Source organism: Hylobates moloch, unplaced genomic scaffold (genome assembly GCF_009828535.3).
Source record: "Hylobates moloch isolate HMO894 unplaced genomic scaffold, HMol_V3 SCAFFOLD_1, whole genome shotgun sequence".
Classification (NCBI taxonomy): domain Eukaryota; kingdom Metazoa; phylum Chordata; class Mammalia; order Primates; family Hylobatidae; genus Hylobates; species Hylobates moloch.
In genome coordinates this window covers 234,694,579-234,719,409 of record NW_026652276.1, presented here as the reverse complement: position 1 = coordinate 234,719,409, position 24,831 = coordinate 234,694,579, and the positions used below count along the sequence as shown (strand labels likewise).

The 24,831-nt window shown below is 45.1% G+C and overlaps 1 protein-coding gene across 3 annotated transcripts in view; it reads right to left on the bottom strand.

Annotated features, from left to right (window-relative positions):
- DPP6 (dipeptidyl peptidase like 6) overlaps positions 1-24,831 on the bottom strand; it is a 1,054,804-nt gene that overhangs the window by 613,912 nt on the left and 416,061 nt on the right. The gene's annotated exons all lie outside the window — the stretch shown is intronic.

Sequence of the window (24,831 nt, the reverse complement as noted above, 5' to 3'; positions counted from 1 at the left end):
CAGAGGCTGCTGTAGTGTCCTGACCCAGGTACCACTGCCCCTGCCTGGCTCCCTGCACCTAAGCAGGCAGTTAGTGGGTAGAGCAGAAACGCAGGTGGCAAACTCTAAGGAAAGTGCAATCAGCCAGTCATTTGCAGGTGGGAGTATCTCCTGGCCCTCCAGAAGCTCAGAACTCAGTGCCCAGAGGCCTGGCACTGCTCCTCTGCACTCCGGGCCGGTGTGTGGCCAAGCTCTCTGTTGATGCATTTCCCACTCCTGGTCTGGAACCTCTACTTTCACCCATTGGCACTTGGTCACAGGCATTCACTGGCCTGAGAGTTTAGCCATTTATATATACGGGGAACTCTCAATAATGAAGTCCTTCAGGCCAGGGCCTGAATTGATCACTCTAGTCTTTGCACCTCTGTGACACCCAGTATAGTTCCTTACAGAAAAGAGGCCAACTAGACATGTTTCCATTTAAAAGGTATTGAAGATTTCCCCTTGTTCAGCCCCTTTCCAATGCTCAGCACTGCTTCCCGCCCCATCATTTTACAAAAACAAACCAGCCAGCAAAACGCAAGGCACTGTGTGCTTCTTTGGAATTGATGGCTGAATCCAAGTCACGGCAGAGTGGCTGGTCACCTCTACCATGGCCTGAACTTAATTCTGGTCTGAGTATGTATTTGGCACAGACTCTAAGAAGTCTGGGTGGATGGCTGGTAGCTTGCATGGTTCGGCCAGGGGTGAAGAAATGAAAACCCCGTGTGAAACCCTTGCCATGTGGTATGGGTGTGTGCTCGGCCTTGGTTGCACTGGCTTAGACTCCTGCATGGGACAGGGAGGTCCAGGGGTGGGTACAGCAGTGGTATCAGTTCCCAGCTTGTCTTTGTGACCCTGCCTACTGGGATGCTAGGAACCTAAATTCTTATCAGTGTTGGTAGGAGGGACTGGCCCAGGCCAAACAAGAGTCGGCCTCAGAGGGTCTTCCTACGGTCACAGGTTCCTCAGTGCAAGGTCCCTCCTTGGTCACATCTCTGGCCCCGGGAGCCACTGCAGTGTAAGGTCACCAAGCAAATCTGTCATGGAGGCCCCAGCAACTGAGTAAACAGGGGCTCAGAAAGAAGGGCTGGGTAGCCAGGTGGGCAGTCACTCTCCCCTCACACACCTGAAATGCAGTTGATCCCTGGGGGACGTCAGTCACAGGGAAAATCACAGCCCCTGCCTTAAAGTAGACCTGTGCACTTTCAGCCTCAGAGTTACTCAGGACCTCAGATCACCCTGTCCTTCCGAGATTCCTCTCAAACCTAAAACCCCAATTAGCTGGGCGTGGTGGCACATGCCTGTAATCCCAGCTGCTTGGGAGGCTGAGGCAGGAGAATCGCTTGAACCTGGGGGTGGAGGTTGCAGTGAGCTGTGATGGTGCCATTGCACTCCAGCCTGGGTGACAGGGCAAGACTCCATCTCAAAACAAACAAACAAACAAACAAAAAAACTAAAACACTAGGGCTGGGTCAAATGTTGAGCTCCCACCTATTCGCATCTTAGGAAGGATTCATTGCTAACCCACTGAGGCCACGGGCTTGACCCAGGAGTGATATCCAGGAGGAAGACTGCAGACAAGAGGAAGACAGGTCTCCTTCATTGATTCCAGGGCCCCTGACCTAAACCCTAAACTGAGGAGTGGTACCTCAGGGAATGCTCAGCGGTGCATGCTGGGGAATCCATGTGGGTGCGTCCCATTTTACTTCTCAGTAAAGAGCTTAAAATAGTTTTTTACACCTAAACAAATGTGGATAGAGTGCAAAGCTTGTGGATATTTGTAAAGTGATACGTGATCCTTCAAAGGAATGTCCTGCTGGGATCAGATTGCTTGGACTTTGACCAGTCAGGCCCCACCGGGGCTCCCCACCTCCCTCACTCATCTACTCTGTCATTCACCCATCTGTCCACAGGAGCCTCCAGGTGGGGAAGTTTAGGAATTACTGGTGGAGAACCAGGCCAGGTTGTGCCACTCAGTACCTTTCCTTGGAACATTCTGGTACCAGGTTCTCAGCTGCCCATCTTTTTACATACTTGACTTTGGCTGTTTTTAAAAACAAAAGAGTGAGATATCCTGCCACTGGTGACAGCATGAATGAACCTGGAGGAAAGATGCCAAGAGAAATGAGCCAGGCACCGAAGAACAAATGCTGCATGGTTCCACTTCTATGAGGCATCGAAAGCAGCCAAACTCATGGAGGCAAAAGGAACAGGGTAGTGGTTGCCTGGGACTGGTGGGAGGGAGAGGCGGGGAGTTGCTAATTAAAAGGCATAAAGTCTCAATTATGTGAGATGAATAAGCTTGACAGATCTGCTGTACAACCTTGTACCTACAGATAACTTGCACACCAAAAATCCCTTAAGAGGGTAGATCATGAGGTCAGGAGATCGAACCATCCTGGCTAACATGGTGAAACCCCGTCTCTGCTAAAAATGCAAAAAATTAGCCAGGCATGGTGTCACACTCCTGTAGTCCTAGCTACTCGGGAGGCTGAGCAGGAGAATCGCTTGAACCTGGGAGGTGGAGGTTGCAGTGAGCCGAGACTGCACCACTGCACTCCAGCCTGGGTGACAGAGCGAGAGACTCTGTCTCAGAAAAAAAAAGAGGGCAGATCTTGTATCAAGTGTTCTTACCATAATGAAATAGGGCTGCCTTTTATTCATATTTTAAACTTAATCGGTATGCCTCCAGAGAACAAACATTGTACTTAAGTTCATCCTCTCAAGCTAAAGGTGTTTGCTTATTACTGCAAATACAGAAAGGCCTATCTTTCATTGGAGATCAAAACTAAATCTGCCTGGGCATTATCAGTGCCATCATCTAGAGATCCATGGTCAAAGAGAAGGTTAACAACTGGCAAATACAGGACATGTTACCCCCCCTAAAGTTGTGCAGACCAAGAGAAAATACAAGACTTTACAGGCTGATTTCTAGAAAGCAGCATCTATAAGTACTATGGTTTTCGTAACTATGGACTGCAGGAAAAGCAACTCAGAGAAGACGTTAGGATGAATCTAGCAGGGGCAAGAGTGGGGAAAAAGAGCCACTGCACTCCTTTCCAAGCGCCTTGCACAGAAGAGGTGCTCAATGAATACTGACTTGGCATCAGACATACTTAGCAAAGAAAGACACTACATGCTCACCTGCCCTTAATTATAACAATAACAATGGCCAAGCTACCTGCAGCAGTGGAAGTGCTAGATGGTTAATATCTGACCTCACACCTCCAGCAACACCATGAGGCAGACTGTTATTTCCCCCATTTTACAGGTGAGGAAATTGATATTCAGAAAATTTGATACAAAACCCAAGGTCACTCAGAGCAAGTAACTCACAGCAGAACTTGAACCTTGGCAGTCTAGACGCTAAACCACCATATAACATCGCCCGTGTGTGTCTGTGTCCTGATCTCTCTTCTTATAAGGACATCAGCCATATTAAATTAGGGCCCACCCATAGGACCTCATTTTAACTTGATTTACCTCTTTAAAGACCATATCTCCAAATATCATCACATTCTGAAGCACTGGGTGTTAAGAATTCCACAGACAGATTTTTGGAGGACCCAACAGCCCATAATAATGATTACTATCCCCATTTCACTTATGAGGGAAGAGAGGCTTCAACTGGTAAGAAACTCTTCCAAGTTCACAGTCAGCAGAAAACGGCAGAGTTGGTATTCATATCCAGATGTTTGATCCAAGCCCTTGCCCCAACCCCACACACACACAGCCCCAAATCCCCCCACACACATACACACGTCCTGTGTCTCTTCGGACCCTTCCAAAGTGCTTGGGCGGAAGATCCAGCCCCAAATTCTCCAAACAAGTTTAAGATGTCTCAAGTCATGTCTGTCTACTCCAGCTTCTGCTAAGAAACAGGCAGCTCGAGGGGTCTTGCTATGACCTTGACTCTGGGCCAGTGCCTCCCTTTGTGTCTAGGAAGAATTCCAATTTGACGGAGCACAAGTACCTTGCAAGGAGCATCTTGGAAAAAGTGTTGATCTCAGTGCCTCCCTAGTGAAGGCTCCTAGTGTCTGAGAGTAAAAGTACTTCCGTTTTGCAGCTAAGTACTCTCGTGGCAGCTGAGAAACACACTTAGCAAAGACTGCACCAGGGCCTGATGCTCAGCCAAGACAGCTCTTCTCTGTGCTCGCTGGGCATAGGTAGCCCATGGAGCCTGGCGGAGCATGGGGGCAGGCCCACCTGCCAACCGGGGACTCCAGCAGCCGCTTGTCTTGCCATGCTATTCACCTCCCACTCCCACAGGCACTTTTGCCCAATTCTATTAGCAATCTCTCAGATACCTGCAACTAGCCTGACAAATGGATTTGAGGCGCAATCAGTCCTGTGCAGGTGCAAATGAAGACAGACTTTTCCATTTGGGAAAGCCAATCTAGCCTTAGCCATTCTCTCCCCTCCAGATGTGTCTGAGTAGGGCTGCTGGCAGAGGCACAGCTAATTAGGTTTGTTTGTAGCCGTGCAAGCCTGCATCCCTCTGCAGCCTGATGCAATTTCTCACCCTTCTGATTTACACTCACCTTGCCCTAAGTAGACAATCAGCTGCAGTCACTTTGCTTCAAATATCATTTAATCAGCAGGTGTTTATCCAGGACCTACTATGTGCAGACAAATGCCCTACAAGAAACAGGCCTGCCGGCTGATTTGCTCAGGAAGGTAGAGATCAAAATGTCTTTAAACTGTGAGTTGTGATGATTTTGGATTGTAAGTCTTTACCATCTGCAAGAGAAGTCACTTCTTCTAACTTACAATTCCCTAAAAATAAAAATGAATGTGGGGCAGCAGGGTACGATTCTTCTGGAGTCATGCCAGGATCCAAAGAAACTAGTTGGAAAGAAAGAAACAACAACAACAACAACAAACCCACACTTTTTCTTCCACTCATACAAAAAGACCAAGGTGGGATGGAACTGTGGATGAGCTTTCTGGCCTGAGGACCAGCTTTCCAACAATTGACCACTGCGTGCTCACTGTCACCTCAGACATTTCAACTAGAACTCTCCAGCTCCCACCGAGGAGTTCTCTCTGCATTTGGAGGCTTCTTTGGGTTTGGTTTTGGTTTTCTCTTGCAAGCCCATTACTTAAATGCTGAGGTCCCTGGAAGCTGCTGGGTCTGTGTGGTCAGGGCTCACCGGGGCAAGGAGCGGTGGGCAACCCAAATGCCAGCACCCCTTTGAGGGGAAGCGTCTGGGAAGATAGAGGGAAGGGTCTAGGAAGAGAAATAAAGTGCACCAAAAATGGACCCAAATCACCTGTGAGACCCTTACAGACTGGTAAACCTCACCTGGGGAGGAGGAAGTCCCTGAAGCCAAATTCAATTATCCTCAGCTTGCAGAACACATTACTCTTGTGTCCAGTAATCTAACCCTGGGGAATTATTTCTTGTTTAGTAAGAATGTCGCAAAGAAGAGCCAAGGCGAGTTGGTGTGGGCAGGGAGGCCGAGGGTCTCACGGATGAGAACGCAGACCAGAACCAGGCCCAAGAACCAAGGCTGAACATCTGGGCCCATTTTGTCCACACTTTAAATTATAGCTGGAAGAGTGAACTTGGTCCAAAGGCTGTCCCTCCCCCAGGCTTCGAGAGGAAGAGTTTCCTCTTGGGAGTATCAACCAAGAAAGCTGCAGGGGTCAGAGCTTTCCCTCCCAGCAGGGTATGGACAGTGAGGGTTGGCTGGGACAGAGTTCCCAAAGGCCCTAACCCACTCGTCACCTTCACCCCATGCTTCAGGCACTACTGCTAGAGTAAAGGATGCAATGTTTTTTTCTTTGGTTAAAAGAACACGGGTACATCTCTTGAACTAGAAGTGGGAAAAGGTTAGAGAGTCACACCCGGGTGATCTGGGGCTTCCTTCATTTTAAATTCTTTATTTGTAAGAAAAATAAGAACATAGAGGTGCAATAAGAGCACAGGCACATTACTTCTGGGTAGTTTAATGTCTGCCTGCCCGTCCATGTCCCTTTTCTTGTGTCTCCATAACATTAGAATGCTGTGGATAAGTACATCCCCCACTGACCCGGAGTCCTCTAGATGAATGGGCTGCACACGCAGCAGGGGTCTCCAGAGACGCACAACCAATAATTGTGTGTGTGTGTGTGTGTGTGTGTGTGTGTGTGTAGGGAGAGAGACAGATTTTTAAGGATGGTGGATTGTGGGGGCTTGCAGATGTGAAGTCTGCAGGGTAGGGCAGCTGGCTGGAAACCCAGGGAAGAGTTGGGATGGTGGCTCAAGCCTGAAGGCCGTCTGGAGGCAGAGTCCTTTCCTCCCTGGGAGACCTCATTAATTTCTCCTAAAGCCTTCAACTAATCGGATGAGGCCCACCCACATGGTAGAGGGGGACCTGCTCTACTCCACGTCCGCTAACTGAATTATCAATCACATCTTCAAAACAAAACTCCATAGCAACATGTTGCCTGGTGTTTGAGAAGAAGCTGGGTGCCATGGCCTAGCCAAGCGGACACCTAAAACTAACCATGACAGGCAGCAACTGGAAAAGCTGGTCGCAGCATCTGTCAGCGTGCATGCTCTTCGTTTACTTTCCCTCTCCTACCCGCCTTTTCCCGTCTTCCTATCTGGAATGCTTGCTACAATCTGGAACCATGAGACCAAACCCTTCATGGGAGAAAACATAATAGAAGGAGCAGAGGCGTTTGTGAGAAGAGCAGCCATAGCATCCCTGGACTGCTTGTCTCCAAACTGTATTTACAAGAAAGAGAAATAAACTTCTGCTGTGTACAGGGCACTGTTATTTTAGGTTTTCTGGTGTGCACAACCAAGCCAAAGTTGACACAGTACAAGTCCTTCTTCTGTTTTCTGTTCACATTACTTGTATCCATTGTGTTCAGAGTGTCCTGAAGAGATAGCAGAGAATACTGGCAAGACACAGTAGCTGGTTTGCCTTATTGGGCCTACTGTATTTATGTTGACTTCCAGGTGTAGCAAGTGCATGAGCATCTAAACAAGGGTAGGAAAACCAGGGCTCATGCGCCAAACCTGGCCCCTGTCTTATTTTGTGAATAAAGTTCTATTGGAAATGCAGCTATGCCCATTTGCTTATATACTGTCTAATGGCTGCCTATGTACTACAACAGCAGAGGTGACAGGTGTGACAAAGGCCATGTGGCCGTAAAGTGTAAAATATTTATTACCTGGTTCTTTGCAGAAAGGATTTGCCCACCCCTGGTCTACAGCAGCTCTGTTGCAGGTCAGGTAAAGGTAGGTCATTTCACTCAGTATCACAATTCAATAAAAAATCTTCTGATATTAAAGTAGGCTATCCCTCACCCTCCACAAAGAAAAACAAGAGAAAAAAATAAAACAGAATACATTTCACAATCAACCTAGCAGATACGCCTTTCAGGAATAAAGATGTTTACACTGCTTAAGGCAGTACACTTCCTACATGGCTTGTCAGCATGTATCTCCTTTCTTGTCTACCATGAACTGAGACTGACTGACAGATCCATCCATGGTTAAACGTGTGAACCCTAGCTGCATCCTCTCCAAACGCCACAGCAAGTTTCATCAAACAGGGCTCAGTATCCAATTCTAAGGAACTAGAATCTCCTACAGATTGGGGAAATGCTGAAAGCATTCAAAGAGTTCACCAAATCCATACCCACTGTCACTTAGAGTTAGTACTCAAATGTGTGTGTTTGAATAAACAGGTGCATCATGTGGGGTCTGCAGGTTTCAAGGAATTCTAGTATACGTCACACGGGAAGGCTTTTCATCTTTTGTCTTCAGGAAAGGCACTTCCCTTACTCATCATAAACCTTCATGACAAGATAACGGTAATCACAGAGCTGCCGCTAAGGCTGTCACTTTTCCTGGAAACCAAGGACACAGGAGGCTGGGCCTGAGCCCATGTGTCCAGCTGCCTGGGAAACCAATGGCTTTGTGTTTACGGAGAAACTGCTATGTGCTAGCTGCTTTGTATATAAAGTCAGGAGATCTTCTCTTACCATCTCACTGTCTAATAGAAGAGGGAAACTTGTAAATAAACGTCTTTTGGTCCTATCTTAAGAATTACAAGAAGATGGACTATGGGGATAGTGTGGAGGCAACTGGGTGTCCATCCTTGTGGAACAGACTGGATGCACACCGTGCCATGCTAAGCAGCAAGTAGAAGCAATGGCGGCTGGGCACGGTGGCTCACGCCTGTAATCCCAGCACTTTGGGAGGCTGAGGCGTGTGGATCACGAGGTCAGGAGATCGAGACCATCCTGGCTAATACAGTGAAACCCCGTCTCTACTAAAAAATAAAAAAATTAGCCAGGCGTGGTGGCAGGTTCCTGTAGTCCCAGCTACTCAGGAGGCTGAGGCAGGAGAATGGCGTGAACCCGGGAGGCAGAGCTTGCAGTGAGCCGAGATCGTGCCACTGCACTCCAGCCTGGGCGACAGAGAGACTCCATCTCAAAAAAAAAAAAAAAAAAAAAAAGAAGCAATAGCAAAAATATATACAAACCAAAAGCTACCCATCAAACATAATATCATGTGTACTGAGGGTAGGGAGGAGAAGGGGAGTGGATTATGAGGGAAATAAGGAAAAGGAAGTGAAGGAAGGAGGAAGAAAGCACGGTGGTTCTTGCTAGGATCATTGATGCTGATATGCTAGAAACGTCCCGTCTCTAAATCTGTTCCCTCACCTGTAAGTGAGCGTAGAGAAAGCCAAAACAAAATGTACTGAGGGGCCCTCTGCAGCCCTGCATTATCACGCATACTATCTTATCTAACCTTCACAAGGATCCTAGGAAGGAATTTACAGATATGAAAATTGGGGCTTAGAGGAAATGGATAATTTGTCCAAGGTCACACAGATAGTGGTTTGATGGATAGCTCGGGTGTAAATCCCATCTGAAACTCTCAGTCTGCTTGATTTGTATGAATAACACACTCCCTAAATTCAGTGTTCAGGTTACCCTCCAGCTCATGTCTCACCCCAGCTTTGGGCTGGTGGCCTCGGGGCAATCATGAGAGGAGACCAGATGCAATACGAACCCTGCGACAGTTTGAAAATCATGTTTTAAAATGCTCATGTTTCACTCCAAAGTGGCTGGATTTCATTCAGGTTGTTTTGCTTCTCACGTCTGGCCCTGCACAATTTCACACCCTTGAATGTATCTGCAGAGCAAGAGAGCGCTGGCACAGGCAGGTCTGCCCACAGGTTGGCCCTCGATGGCACGGCACCGCCATGCTTCTCCTCGGTCACCTCCTGCCACCAGATGACCTTGGCGACGGCAGCATGACAGATGCCTTGTTTATGTTTTTTTAACGGCTCCAGGTGACATTTCTGAGGCTGCCTGCTCAGCCGGAATTTGGTGCCAGCTGTGGAACAAGCCCACAGATTGTCGGGGGAACACACACCAGGGTGGATGATGCAGATGTTTCCATTGCCATGCTGTCTTCAGTGGCCTGTAGGGAAAGGTATCCCAAAGAAACCCTCTGGAGTTGTCCCCTGGCTGGGGCTCCACATCCTCTTCTCGTTTCCCAGAAACTCTGCTCCCCTCCATGCCTTCTGGGCTAGACCTTGCTGTATTGCAACAGGTTTGGAGTCAGGAGAGATTTTCATGCCTAACATAGGAGGATGTCTTATGTAAAATATCCCCCAAACCTTCACGTGCCCATACTTTATTCTCAACATGAAATACATGAATTAACAGACTCATGCAGAAAATCCCCAGAGAAGGATCAGTTCATACAATCCCTATCGGCCAACTTTGCAACACATATATGATTTGGCTTTGGGAAGTGGTGTAAATGACAATATAAATGACATTCAAGTAGGCCACTAAAAACTGGAGATAAGTATAAGCAATGGAAATCTAAAACACCTGCCAGCTTCCCCTAGAAGGCATTATCAAAGACACCAGCTCCAGCCCCACTCCCATCTCCTTCCACCTGATGAGCTCCTAATCATCCTTTAGTGCCCTGTGCAAATGTCACCTCCTACCACAGGCTTATGTGAAGTGCTTGTTACCTTAGAGCATCACTGACCACTTCTCTGCCTGGCCCTGCCTGTGAGTTTCTCTGTGGCAGGGGCCAGGTAAGATAAAGGGTTGCCCGTCAGTTAAAGGAATGAGCTTTGAAGTCAGAATAATTTCTTGTTTGCAAATCCCGGGTCCTTTCACTTGCTGGCTATGTGCACCAAATTTAATGAGATAAAAACTATATAAAGCAATGGACACATAGTAGGGACTCCATAACTGGCTCTTGTCATGGCTAGGCTGAGGGCTCTGTAAGGGAAGGTCTTATTCATCTTTGCATCCTGTGTGCACTTAGCACACAGGAAACAATGAAATAATGTGTGTATCAGGGAGAGAACTTTTGGAAAATCTGAGTGTCACCTAGACTGAAATCAAGAGACAAGAGCATCTCCACATGATATACTTAGATAGGTCAGAACCAGTTCATTCATTTTAGGCAACTCATCATCGGCAAAGCAATGCAGACAGAATTGCAACGCACAGAGCTTCTCATAGAACTTCACGGGGTAGTATGGTCGCAGTTCATGAATAACTGAAAGATGTCAACATGAACTAGAAAACATTTACGTAGGCTGCCCTGGGAGAATGGAAATGAATTCAGCAGAAAGAAAATGTGGGCCAAAATGACTCAGCCAGATGTTTCCAAATTGTGCTAGAGAAACCTTTCCTAGGCTGCCAGGATGAAGGAGTTGATGGGGGGAGGCTTGTCTAGAACTTGGGGCTCCATTTCCACCCTCTCCCCTTCTTATCCTTCAGCCCACACAGCTCCACTTTTATCTCCTTTATCTGAATTACAATCATTGGAACAAAGAGCTCTGCAGCTTAAAACACTTGGGGATCACTGAATCCTACGCTACAGATGAACACTTCTGAAAGGAGAAAGGACGAAAAAGGAGGAGTGATGACCACTAAAGCGAAGGCTTCTTACACGTTAGAAGTCAAAGATGAAATACCAGTGGAAGCTAGATTCCGTCATTCATCAGACAGGCATAAGTATTACCTATGACTTATATCTTAAGTGTTTCTTTTGCTGAAAATTAAAACTAGGTGAAAGTCATTAGGAAATAGACCTCAGCCTATCAAATTAAAAAAAGAATATTTCCTAAATGAAGTAATAAATAAGATATGGAATGGGAAGTCAGAACTGCCACCAACCCCCACAAGAAACAGCAAAGATAACTACTTAGGGAACATAAAACACCAAATGAAGACAATTACCTTTCTAAGATAATTTTTAAAGCCCAAGAATTCTATTATGAAATTAATTTAATCTGTCCTTTACTGTTATTGTGTAAATCAGTGTTAAAAGAGAGAAGGTAGAATAAAATTAAAAACGTAAGTGGATAAATATATTTTAGTTATTTCCTATTAGAACATAAACTCTTCAGAAAGGTATTGTTTTGTGCAACTTTTGTGAAACGCGATTTCCTGTGAACTATTGGAACTCCACTGTGCTAAGTTTCCTAGGAAATCAAAACCGAGACTCTGCCTGCCCGTGGACACAGGATTCCTTTTATTCTAAAGCATTTCTCTCCCTTTTAAGAATGTTCAGATCCCTTAGCTTCTCCAGATGACCTTCTGAAGTTGATACCAGAGCCAACTCCTTCAGAAACCTCTGGTTCCAACAGTTGTTAACTTCCCATTTTTGACATATTTATTTGTATAATATACCAAACTGCCAAATCAACCCGGGGCTTTGGTGCAATGGGAAAAAGCACATCTGAAATGAATTGGTTGCATAGTGAATTATGTGTCTTTACAAACATGCTCAGACGAATGCTGACAGATTGCCCCTGTACTGAACATAGTATGCTGGGAAATTAGCCGCGTTTGAGCCAGATCCCAGAAAAGATGCAAGACTGAAACTCACAAGAGGATTAATGAGTTTTCAAAGCCCACCCTGCGTGGGATGACAGAGAACAGTCACTAGGGTAAAACTTGTGGGAGACCAGAAAAGCTGGTATATATATATATTTTCCTTGTCTAATCGCAATTAGCTTTTTATCCTTTGTCGGTGGTGCCATTCATAAAACTGTTGATAACAGATACAGCTGACACAAGACGTAAAAGTGCCATATCTCTATATTGACCTGGTTTTGAGAATCTGTCAATGGATCAAGTTGACAAAGAGTACGGACTAAGCTGACGAGATCCAGGAACATGGTTCTGAGGTTCAGAGCTACCTTCTTCCTTTTCTCTCATCTGCTTTCAGACGCCCTCCTCATCCTTCAGATTAACTGGCCCCCTGGTGTGTATAGATTCCTGCTGTACCTCTGAAAGGGAATGAAGATGATATGCTCCTTTATTCTAAGGTATTAAGATGGAATATGCTTTTCTTCTCTGAAGTGTTTATGTTCTGATAGGAAAGTCCTAAAATGTACATGCCTAGGTTCATTCTGGTCGGTAACTCACCTCTGTGCATCCTTCTTAGGACAAGATGAGAAAATGGTAAAACATGGTCGATTGGACCGGGGTTTGTGGCCTGACCCAACAACAGCCAATCTGTAGCCAAAAATTCCACATGAAGAAATGAGTCAGGTCAATCTTATTTTCCATTGTAGGAACCTGAACTTAGAAATTCAGGAGTCTGTTAGTGGCTAGCAGGGCAGACTGAAGCTTGAAAGTGCAGGAGAGAGAGTCTAGGCTATGAGGACGCAGCCATTACAAAGCAGCTCTGACGGCAACGCACATTCCAGAGGTAGAGACAGGAGAAGTCATGAGCGAGTATGGAATCCAGTTGGTAAGAAGCAAGAAGGAAGCAAGGCCTCGCTGCTGCGAGAGCTGGACCCTGGAGTGCTCTTGGTTCCTGGAGACTCGCCAGTTTTCTCTTCTAGGGGTGGGGGTGTGTCCTTACCATCACAAGTTTCATTCAGAGACAACTGGAGTGCAACTTCCCTTTTTGCAAGGAAACCAATCCAACTAAAGCAGCCTGGGCTTGCATTTTGGCGTTCATGCAAACTCAGAGGCCTCCATTTCAAGCCCAAGTTGGTTTCTAATGTAATGTTAGGGTGGTGGTGATGGGCAAGTAAAAGGCCCCAATAGGTCCTAACAGGGATCTCCAAGGCCAGGATCTACCTCAGTGACCCTCTCATCTCAGGGGTCAGAAGGAGTTCACATGGGATTGTCTTTGGAGGGGAGTGGTGGCTGCAAACTAGGTCAGGTTCTGAAGCCCAGTATTTTCAACTTCCTGAGAGTTTCCACTTCACCTGAAATGAGAGATGGTTATTGGATTCCAGATTGGTCCCTACTTTTCTTTAGTCTCTTGTTTAATTTTTATTGAACATCTATCATATCCCAGTTCCTATTTAGACACTGGGGAAGGTCTATCCATACAGGACGGCCCCTGGCTTTGAAGGGCTCCAAGTCTGGTAAGAAGGCAAACAGGGAAACAAACAGACTCTCTCCAGATAAACACAGGCATGTGCAGAGGAAGAGCAAGGGACCTGAGATTCTAGAATGGCTCATATAAGAAGCCCCGCGGGAATACCAGGGGCCAGTGGACTAGAGGAAAATGGCTGCCAAGGGGAACATCACATACAAATGAGTCATGAGCAAGGATTTTTTTTTTTTTTTTTTTTTTGGAGGCAGAGTTTTGCTCTCGTCACCCAGGCTAGAGTGCATTCAATGGTGCAATCTCGGCTCACTGCAACCTCCACCTCCCGGGTCCAAGGCATTCTCCTGCCTCAGCCTCCCTAAGATTTTGAGGAATTTTCAGGAATGTGCATGCCTGGAGTGCAAGGCAGGGGGGTGGCAGGGAGCAGGGCAAAGGCTCAGATTGCCAAGGGGCCCATCCACTAAGGGAAAAAATCGACTCTGCAAAAGTAAAACCAAAGGTATTTTTTCAGAGTGTAGAAGATGGACTGGGGCCGAGATACCAGTTTAGGACATTTTTGGAATGGTCTAAGAAAGAAATAAGAAGTGCCTGAAGTAAAACATTAGAGATGAATAAAAACTTAAAATTAAAATGATGTATCAAGGTATCATTGAGAGAACACGTCGACCAATTACAATTTGATCATTTGCTTTAGAGACGTTTGGCTGCAGCAACATAAATAATTCTCTTCAAGACTCAGAACAAGGTACTGGCAACAGGAGCAACATTTGTCCCTTGTTTTTACCTTTCATTTGTACTTTTCCTTGGCACTGCAGTGTGTCCATGTGTAACTTAATAATAAATGATTTCATAATGATGGGAATGAATTGCAATGATCACACCTCATTTATTTTTCAACATCCTTGCCCATCTGGTCATTCCAGCAAGCATCACATTTTCTCCCAAACCTTGTATTTCAACCTACGGGCTCCTTGGTTCCTTGTTTGATTAGCCTCATCACCCTGGCTCATGGGATGACACTTGGTCAGGATTCAGGGAATCTAGCCTCAGTACCCTACCCATGGCATAACGCCAGGACCCCCATCCCCATCAGACGCTGGGGTGGGGATGTTAGGCAAAGACAAATAAATACATCTAAATTCAATGTGTAAAAATTAAGTTATGCTCTCTGAAGTTCTGCAAAGAAGGTGGTCCTGCCTAGGTGTTACCACAAGGTCTGCTACTGGCACACACAGTTTATTTATGAGTTGCAGAATTACCCTCACCTTCCAGGCTCACATTTTGTCCCACACTGGGTTTCACCGGGGAAGGGACCTGCCATCCTAGTTCACTGCTGTATTCCTGACACCTTACTTAGGGCTTAGCATATAGGAGGTGCTCCGTAAATATCTCCAGCCACCGAAGGCATGAGAGGATTGAACTAGCTGAGTGGGTCCTAGTCCTTCTGACTTTCACCCTGGATTCAATGTTGCTAGGGCGTCACAAGCCATAGGTCAAAGTCAGACTCAGATGGGAAGGACCGTTCATAATTAGATCAGTTACCCTGAGCCTGCTGTGTTACGCATCCCACACTGACGGCCTCTGCTCATCCTGCAAAGGATCCTACACAACCCTGGGAGTGAGCAGCCAGGTTCTGGATGACTTATCAAGTCTCTGAAATATTTTTCCATCTTAGTTAATGACTGCTTTTCATTTTCAACCTAGGCGATTCTATCTGAAATCTACCTCTCCACCAGCATTTTACCTTCACCAGCATCCTCCTTCTCGCACGGTATTTTTTTTCTCTTTCTTTCATCAGCTTCTGTTTAGTATTATCGTCTGCCCAGAAATGCCTTTTGCTGCAACTCTGCAAGCCTTCCTTTTCAAACAGGGCTGCACTCCGGGCACATTGTATTCTCTGAACTTAACCAGGACAAAGAAGTGGTGAGACAATAGTTAGTCAATCTCAGGATGGCAGAGTCTGGCATTTTAAAAATAAACCATTCTGAAATTGATATTTGTGCCAGCCTCTTCCTCATGATTCTCATGTTTGTGAATAACTTTCCCTTTCACTTTGCTCTATCCACATGGAACTAGATCTCTTTAAATGTCCTCTAGAATGTCAACATAACAAAGGCAGGTATTTGCATCTGTTTTTTTTCACCAGCATATCAGAAGTGCTTAAAACAGTGCCTGATTATTTATAGTAGGTACTCAATAAATACGGGTTTGAACGTTTATTGACACAGAGCCTTGCAAGGAGCAAAACTTGGAGAGATTCATTGTATAAATCAAATTGCTTTATATGACTCATGGCCTCCATGTAGACAACAGCTTATTTTAAAATGTGCTTTTACATATGATGACATTGTTTAACACTGCCTTAAGAAGTGGGTAAGGTATAAATCGCCTCTCCTCTCCTAAGGAAGAATTGACACAGATGTCTGATGTGCAGAGAGTTGCACTCCTGTTCTGAGGTCACACAGCTGATCAGTAGCAGAACGAGGGATCCGAGTTTTTCTTGGAGTCCTCTGGACACTGGTGGCTTCCTTACAGTGGGAACCCTGGATAGCTGAAGCATCTCAGTGGACTCTGTCTCTCCCACGTATCTTCCCTCGGTCCTGATGCCCAGGTCTTATCTTCCAGTGTCTTGTCTTCTGCTCACCTGCTGCCTCCTCTCATCCCTGTCCTTGTCTCTGGGCAGAAAGTTCACACAGCAGAGCTCAGCAGGCTCTCCTGCCAGGCTGCACTGGAGGAGGAATCAGGAATGACCCTCTCTCCAACAGTAACTAGTAAGAAAACCAGAGGAAGTTTTCTGTGGCTCTAAGGACTTAAATTCAGGGAGGTATGTGGCTGTGGAGAACAACCAGATCTTCTAGGTGCCCACTCTCTGGGGCACCCCTCGGTAGGGGGACACATATGTCTCATTCCTCTGGGTGGGAGTAACTTTTGCCCCATTTTTACCAGACTTATTTTCTGTAGAAGAAAGACTATTGCAGTGATGGTCAAATCTTCCAAAATTCTCCAGACACATTCAGGATGGATCCTGCCCCATCGCCTCTAGTATCATCCCTCATCTGGGGACAAAAATGGCAGGAACATCTCAGGACAACCTTCCCTCCAGGATGCAGGCCTCACATCTCCTCCCTGGATTTTCTACTCTACCAGACATTCCTGTTCCTGTTTAATCAGGGAAAGTGGGATTTGACAACAGCCCCTTCTGCTGGCCCGTCAGGAAGTCCTAATCTCAGAAGTGTGGCCGAGCTGGCTGTCTCCACGAGCCAAGCAGATGGCCGCTGTGGGGAACACACCGAGCCCTGGCCCTCTCCAGCTCGCAGCTCCCATCTATTCCTCAGCTCCCCTGTTGATCTGTTTTTCTTCTCATTGCGACAGAATTCTTGGAGAATAGATGGCAACGACAGAGAACAGGGCCCACGTGGGATCTGTCCAGCAGCATAACAAGCTGACATTTACCTAAAGCAGCCAGCAGGGACTGTTACCTTGGGAGATGCTTTGCACTGGGCAGGATTTGTCCAAACCCCGGCAACCTGCCCAGCATGAAGAATGAAACTCGCTGTATCTAGAAAGGCAGGTCATCCACTTAGAAACAGAAAACATTTGAGTGTCAGCAAAGTTTGCTTTTTCGTTCTCCTTCCCTCTGTGGTCATTTTAAACATGGTCACATGTGAACCCTGGCACTAACTAAACATGTTTCCCCTTCTAAGTGAACCTGTGTCTCCCCTGCGTTTGTAAGATATGTCTTCCTGTTGGGAGCCACAGCCTTGCTCAGAAGGCAGACACTGCATGCTTTCTTTCCTGAAGTAAAGCAATCACAGGCATAGGCCGGGTGCGGTGGCTCACACCTGTAATCCCAGCACTTTAAGGCCGAGGTGGACGGGTCGCTTGAGGTCAGGAGTTTAGGACCAGCCTGGCCAACATGGCGAAACCCTGTCTCTACTAAACATACAAAAATTAGCTGGGCATGGTAGTGCATGCTTGTGATTCCAGCTACTGGGAAGCCTGAGGCAGAATTGCTTGAATCCAGGAGATGGAGGTTGCAATGAGCCAAGATAGCTCCACTGCACTTCAGCCTGGGTGACAGAGTGAGACTGTCTCAAAAGAAAAAAAAAAAAAAAGAAATCACAGGCATGGGACTGGTGCTGGTGTTAACAATGGGATACCGGCCGCAGGGAGGCCAGGAAGAGTGAGGAGAGAAGAGCTGAAGCTGCTCCCTGAACACTATGGAGGGGGCTGGACAGTCCCCCAAGGTCACAGTGAAGCTCCATGGCCCTGGAGAGGAACGAAGCCATCTGATGTCTGGACTCAAAGGTCAACTGGCTACAAACAACCATTTGGAAAGCTTTGCATTAAAATGCAGGTCTTCTCAATAAATACTCTTGCCTACAGGGAAATGTGCAATGAACATTTCAAGTCTCCTGATAGATGAAGGCTGGCTAGGGAGTGGACAAATGCTCCTGCTTGCCTACCTAAGCAAGCTCTTGGTTGCTGCATTCCCTGGTCTGAATGTCCCACGATGGCTGGTGCCACCTACAGCCTGACCCTAAGCCTCAGTGTCTGTCCTGAGCGCACATGAGTTGCAGACCATGAATTCAGTACCACAAAATGATTTTGCTCGTGGCTACACTGACCTACAGGAAGCTGATGAAATCGCCCAGGGCTGTTGGCTAAGCTGGGATCCCGGGGTCAATTTTTCTTTTCCTCAGCTTTGGACAAAACCATGTCCCTTCTCAGGGTACCCACATCCCACTGCTTAAAATCTCAGTGCACTGTTCAGTTCCACAGTTTGGGAAAATGGAATCTCTTCTTTTGTAATGAACAATACATAAACTATGAAATATTTAGTAGACTGATCAAGAGAATCTATGTTTTTAAAATACTGAGAAATTACCGATATTTTCTTAGAGGTATATTTCAGTATGACAGGGAAAACTGGATGACAAATGGTTCTTGAGAGCGTAAGGATAAACAAGTTTACAAAAGTAGTCCCTCATCTTTCTTAACACCAGTCAAGTTGTCAGAATGAAAAACACGCCGGAGTTTTCCTGCAGAAAGTTAAATTGCTATCTCTTTTCAGATTCTGTCTTTCCCATATTCGAAACACATCAGTACTCTGCATGATTGTAATAAATGCACAGCAGTAATAGTCAGTGCTGAAATTAAAATAAGATCACCTCTGCATTGTGATATCAATATCTTTTCTCAGGGAAATAGGAGAAGCTTTCATGCTTCTCAAAATGTGTAACTTTCCTTAGGTGGCCATGTGGCCAGCTCTCATATTTTCAACCATTTCCTCATAGGAAGCTACTACGGCTGTGATTTTATAATATCCTAAAATGATATAATAAAACTAGTAGGAGGGTGGGAACAGTGGCTCATGCCCGTAATCCTAGCTTTTTGTGAGGCCGAGGTGGGCGGATCACCTGAAGTCAGGAGTTTGAGACCAGCCTGGCCAACATGGTGAAACTCCGTGTCTACTAATAATGCAAACATTAGCCAGGTGTGGTGGCAGGTGCCTGTTATCCAAGCTGCTTGGGAGGCTGAAGCACGAGAATCGCTTCAACCCGGGAGGTGGAGATTGCAATGAGCCAAGATTGCGCCACTGCACTCTAGCCTGGGTGACAAGAGCAAAACTCCATCTTAAAACAACAACAACAACAACAACAAAACAACAAACTAGTATGATATATGATAAAACTAGTAAAAAAACAGTTTTAATTCAGTGTATAATTAAACTAGTTAAAAGCAGTTTTATTTCAGTGTATAATTAAAATATAAAAGCAGTTTTAATTCAGTGTATAATTCAGTAGCAATAAATACATTCACAATATTGTGCAACCATTGCCAGTATCTATGTTCAAAACTTTTCATCACACCAAACAGCAGTTCTGTAGTCATTAAGCAATACATCTCTATTTCCCCTCCCTCTAGCCTCTGGTAACCTCTAATCTATTTTCTGTCTCTATGAGGTTAGCTAACCTAGATACTTTTCACATAAATGGATTCATACAGTATTTGTCCTTTTTGTTCAGTTTATGTCATTTGGCATAATGTTTTTTTTTTTTTTTTTTTGAGATGAAGTCTCACTCTGTCACCCAGGCTGGAGTGCAGTCCCAAACTTTGCTCACTGCAACATCCACCCGCTGTGTTCAAGCAATTCTCCTGCCTCAGCCTCCCAAGTAGCTGGGGTTACAGGTGCACACCACCATGCCTGGCTAATTTTTGTATTTTTAGTAGAGACAAGGTTTCACCATGTTGGTCAGGCTGATCTTGAACTCCTGACCTCAAGTGATCAGCTTGTCTTGGCCTCCCAAAGTGCTGGGATTACAGGCGTGAGCCAACGCGCCTGGTCTCTGGCATAGTGTTTTCAAGATTCATCCATGTTGTAACATGTATCAGAACTTCATTTCTTTTGAAGGCTGAATAATATTCCATTGTATGGATATACCACATTTTATTGATCCATCCATCAGTTGATAGACACTTGGGTTGTTTCCTCATTTTGGTTATTGTTAATGCTGCAAAGAACATTGGCATATAAGTATCTGAGTCCTTGTTTCCAATTCTTTTGGGTTCTTTACCTACTTTTAATTTCAGAAACATAACTAATTAGTTAAAATTTGCACGACTCATCTGCTTTTTTGTCCTGCAAATTGTTTCATAGTTCTGGTAGCATCCAGCAACAATTACTCCACTGAGTCTATAAATCAGCAAAGACTCACCTACACAGGCATCTCACAGTCCCTTGGACCAAGAGCTCACCCAGAAGACTGAAGACCCAGTGGGGTTCCAGGTCTCACTCCCCTCGCTTTAGTGACCATGATGAGGCAGCTCCCTCTGAGTCAGCTTCCCTGTTTACCAAACAGGGAAGTAATTCTCACCACACTTATCTAACATGGATGTCATGAGGCCAAAATGAGGCAATGTTTGAAAGCAACTTGCAAAGCAAAAAGCCATATACAGCATGATATATAATTTTTGAATTCTGAAACAGCTGCTTTCATGCCATGCATCTGCAAAGAGCCCTGAAATGATTAGTGTCCAGAAACACTGGTTTTCTGTTCTTATGGTGTCAGAATAAGGAGCAAATGTCCCACAGAGAGTACGATATCCAATACTGTGTATGGATGGCAGGCTAATATCTGCCCATCATGCTTTCATATGCTTGGAATTGCATAGAGTAAAGTCTGAGTCATACTTGCCCATCCAAGCTTCAATTTAGCAAGATCATCAAGATCATCAATGATGCACAAGTTCTGTCTACATAGGACGACTCCTTGTTACTGGAATTCCTACAGTGCCTTGTGCTAAAAGAGCTCTATTTATTGTCTGTCTCAATCAAAGAGTAAGTTTCTCAAAGAACAGAGCCATGCCTAGTTTATTGCTGTGTACCCCATGAGCCTCGGATATTGCTTAGCCTTTATAGGTGCTCATCAAATTATTGTTGATGATGATGATAATGACTATGACGATGACAATGAATAACTCTTACTAACAAGTACCATGTTCTAGGCATCTAATAATTACTTACGTGTTAACTATTTTTAAAATAGCCCTATGAAGTAGATCATTTGCATCCTCATTTTACAGATAGGTAAATTGAGGCAGAGAAAGTTGAAATAACTTGCTCAAGTTTACACAGCTGGGTCAAATCCAGGATTCAAAGCAACCCTGTGGCTGCAGAGTTCATGCTTACAGCCTCTACTCGCTTCTGTGTCTCAAATGAGTGACCTAAGACAAGACAATGGGGTCCCAGCATTCAGAAGGTGAACAGATTGCATTACTGGGGCCCACGGGTAATAAGCTGAGATGAGACTGGTCCCAATTCAGAGAGGACTCACTCAATATCACTTTGAGCTTCACAGTGGGGTAGGAACTGGAGATAGGAGGTAAGGTATCCTGACTCCACAGATAGGTATGGATATTGCCCCTGAGTCCAGAGAGAGACGTGTTCTGATGTCTGATGCCGTTGAGTCCAGAGCTAGGCATCAGACACGTTGTGACCCTTGGACTGAGTAGGATGTCAAGGGAACTTCTCGCATTCAGATGTAGCTCCAAAGAGTGGCAATCTCTACTTCAACCTCTTGTTATAAATGGGCCTATTTGTGGTTATTTCTAAACCCTTTAGGAATCGACCCTGTACTTATCTACCCAAATATACATACTTTTTTTAAATTTGTTTTTTATACTGAAAGTCTGGGAGAACAATGGTCTTTTTGATGCCTAACTAGCATAAACAAACCACTCTGTGCAAATTCCTCTCAAGTAAGCATGCAACCTATGTGATTTGACAGCAACTCCAAGGAGACAGCTCCTGAGAAAACGCCATGGGCAGGGAGGTCCTGGGCTGCATCCCATCCCCTTCCCGCCATTGAGTCTAACTGAAGACCTGCGCCCAGGATACCATGTGTCTTTCTTCCAGTGTGCCACGCTCTCCCCAGGGGCATAGGGAACAAAAGGAGGTCCTAAAAATTACACAGTACCAATCAGTACATTACACAGTGCCAATCGGTACCCCAGGTATGGCTGCCTCTGCTCAGTTAACAGTGCACTGTGTAAGAAAGTCTTCTGTAGGCCACGAAGGACACATGTATCCAGAGGCCACCTGAGAAGCATGTCCCTGAATGCAGGCTATTGAATTGCACAACAGGGAAACCACTGCCTGGCTAAAGCTGCCACCATCAATGAAAACCACAGATTGGAGCCTTCTCTATGGGGCCACAGAGAGAATGGAATAGAGAGGGGAAAAAAGAATAAAATATAGATGGTCAGAACATGCCAGGCACCGTGCCAGCCCTGTCCCCACCCCTCAACACACATCATTACACTCGGTTCTCAGGACACTCTCTCAGGTGGGGTCAATCTCCCCATTGGACAGGGGAGGAAACAGAGGTGTTGAAAGGTTAAGTCACTAAGTTAGAGTCACAAAGACCATGTCTCAAATCAATTTTTGGCTCCAAACCCCCCATACCATATCATCTGCTTCCCTGTACTGGATGCTGAGCATCTGGGAGAAGCTCTTTTCAGGCCAAGATGAGGGTGGTTTGTATTTTTCTCAGGTAGCAAGATGCAGTCTACTGCATCAGAGAAAGTTCAAATTCTAAGTATGTGATGTGACCATAAAAAAGAGGCTACTGGCATAAATAAGTTCTGATGCTACAATCCATCTGGGCAGCCCCTTGCAAAGTAGGTCCTATCCAAGCCACACAAAATTGCACACCAGAGATCTTATACTAAGATACAAAATGCATTTGAAATACCACTTAGCATAATCTAAGATCTCCTAGTGCCTTCTCTTACATAGTCAATGGTGGTAAATCTTTGTACTTTGTTGCTATATTTGATTTTTTAAAAATTAGTCACAAGTTATGTAAATTTACAACAAACAGTGGTAGTGTTAAGTTTTGCAATACTGTTTGTTTATAAATCAGTTGTGACAATGGAGATAGGAAATAGAGGCGTGGGACTCATCAATGATTCTGAAGACAATTCAAGGAAGACACAGTCACAGCCAAGGGAGAGCCTACCACATCCTGGGCCTTAGAGAGGATGCACCCATCTTATTTAGAGGTACAAATCCTGGCATTTAAAATTGCGTTCTTAGGCCGGGCGCAGTGGCTTATGCCTGTAATCCTGGCATTAGGGGAGGTCGAAGCGAGTGGCTCACTTGAGGTCAGGAGTTTGAGACCCGCCTGGCCAACATGGTGAAACCCTGTCTCTACCAAAAATACTAAAATTAGCCAGCCGTGGTGGTGCACGCCTGTAATCCCAGCTCCTTGGGAAGCTGAGGCAGGAGAATTGCTTGAACCTGGGAGGCGGAGATTGCAGTGAGCCAAGATTGTGCCACTGCATGCCAGCCTGGGTGACAGAGCAAGACTCTGTCTCCAAAAAATAAATAAATAAATAAATAAAATAAGAAATAAAATTGTGTTCTTGTTACTTAACAGTGAAATATATCTCTACCACTTACCAGCTTTCGTCAAGTTTCTTAATCTACCACAGGGTCCTCATGTGGAAAAATGGGATAACAATGGTTACCTCGTGGGATGGCTATGATAGTAGCATATGTTAATATTTTCAGTGCTTAGAACAGAGCTTGGCACAAAGTGAGTGATCTATTAAGGTTGATTCTTACATTGCGTTATTGGTAGAAGAAAATGTAAGAAAAGAGAAATATGTCAACACAGTGATTTTCCTAGGAGTGATGTTTTAGCCTGCAAATATGTTCTTATTAGAGTGATAATAAACCCACTTATTATTATTATTAATTAAATCCAACTGTAAATTGAATTAGTAGCTAATTAATTATTAATAGTCATATTTGTGACCATCATTTATTAAACAGCTCTAATAAAACCAAGCTCTGCGCTGGATATGTTGTCCCCAATCCCTACAGCCACCAGCATTATTGTGGCTGTTCCCCAAATAAAGAGGTTGAAGATGGAAGGGGGAGGCTGCAGGTTCAGTGAGTGGGGAGTTTGGGTATGAGCCAAGGTCTGCTGCCTGCAAAGCCATGTGCTCCTGCACTCTTGCTACCAACAGGCTTGGGGTCAGAGTGTATTCTAAGAGGGGAGTTTCCTGGGGAGAGTCACTCCCTGAGCACCTACCTCAAATCTTCGTGAAGCCCAAAGGAATAGATTTACAACTGACATTTGCATTTTAGTCCAATACTCAAGAACTCTGTAATAGAAACCTTTTTTTAAAAAAAAAAAAAGCAGTAAAAATATTAAATATGTTGCTTGCAGTAATGACAGTCCTGTTAGTTACACTTTCACGAATTTCAGAGCGACTTCTGCTATTGGCCCATCCGAATGCAGTTATAGGGGATAAACAATTGTTTAACTGCCATCTAGGTTAACTGTAACTTTTCTTTCAAAATGTCCCACTGATTAATCTCAACATTTACTTCAAGTTATATCCTAATAAGCTCTGAATAGGATATCAGCATTGTAATTCAAAACTATGGTGTAATATGCTTCTTTATCTCAATGGTAAAAAAACCAATCTACTTCAGAGGTTTTGGAATTTTTCTGAGAAGGGTCATCCCCTGTGCAGTAATTGTGTGTGGGTTTTTTATTTAGAGCTAAATCCAGTGAGGAAAAAATAGCCAGAGGGTTAGACAAAATCATGGGAACTGCCAAGACATTCTTTAAAAAAGCAACGCATTCAATCCCCAGTATGATTAAGTTAGGTTTCCATTCAGCACCTTCCCCATTTTGGGGGACACATCAACACCCTTTTCCAAGAATTGGATTCAAAAATCAAACTAACGAGACTTTGCAACATGAACGTCATGATCATCAGCACCACAGGAAGAAAGGCTCACGTTCACATGAGGACTTCTGAAAGGCCCACAGGCAGGCACGGCGTGCCACTCTACATATTGCTGTATTGAGATGCCTGTGTTCCAGCACGTGACATGCTTCCGAGGCGTTGTCTCAGAAAGCCACATTTGTATCCCCACGATACCACCA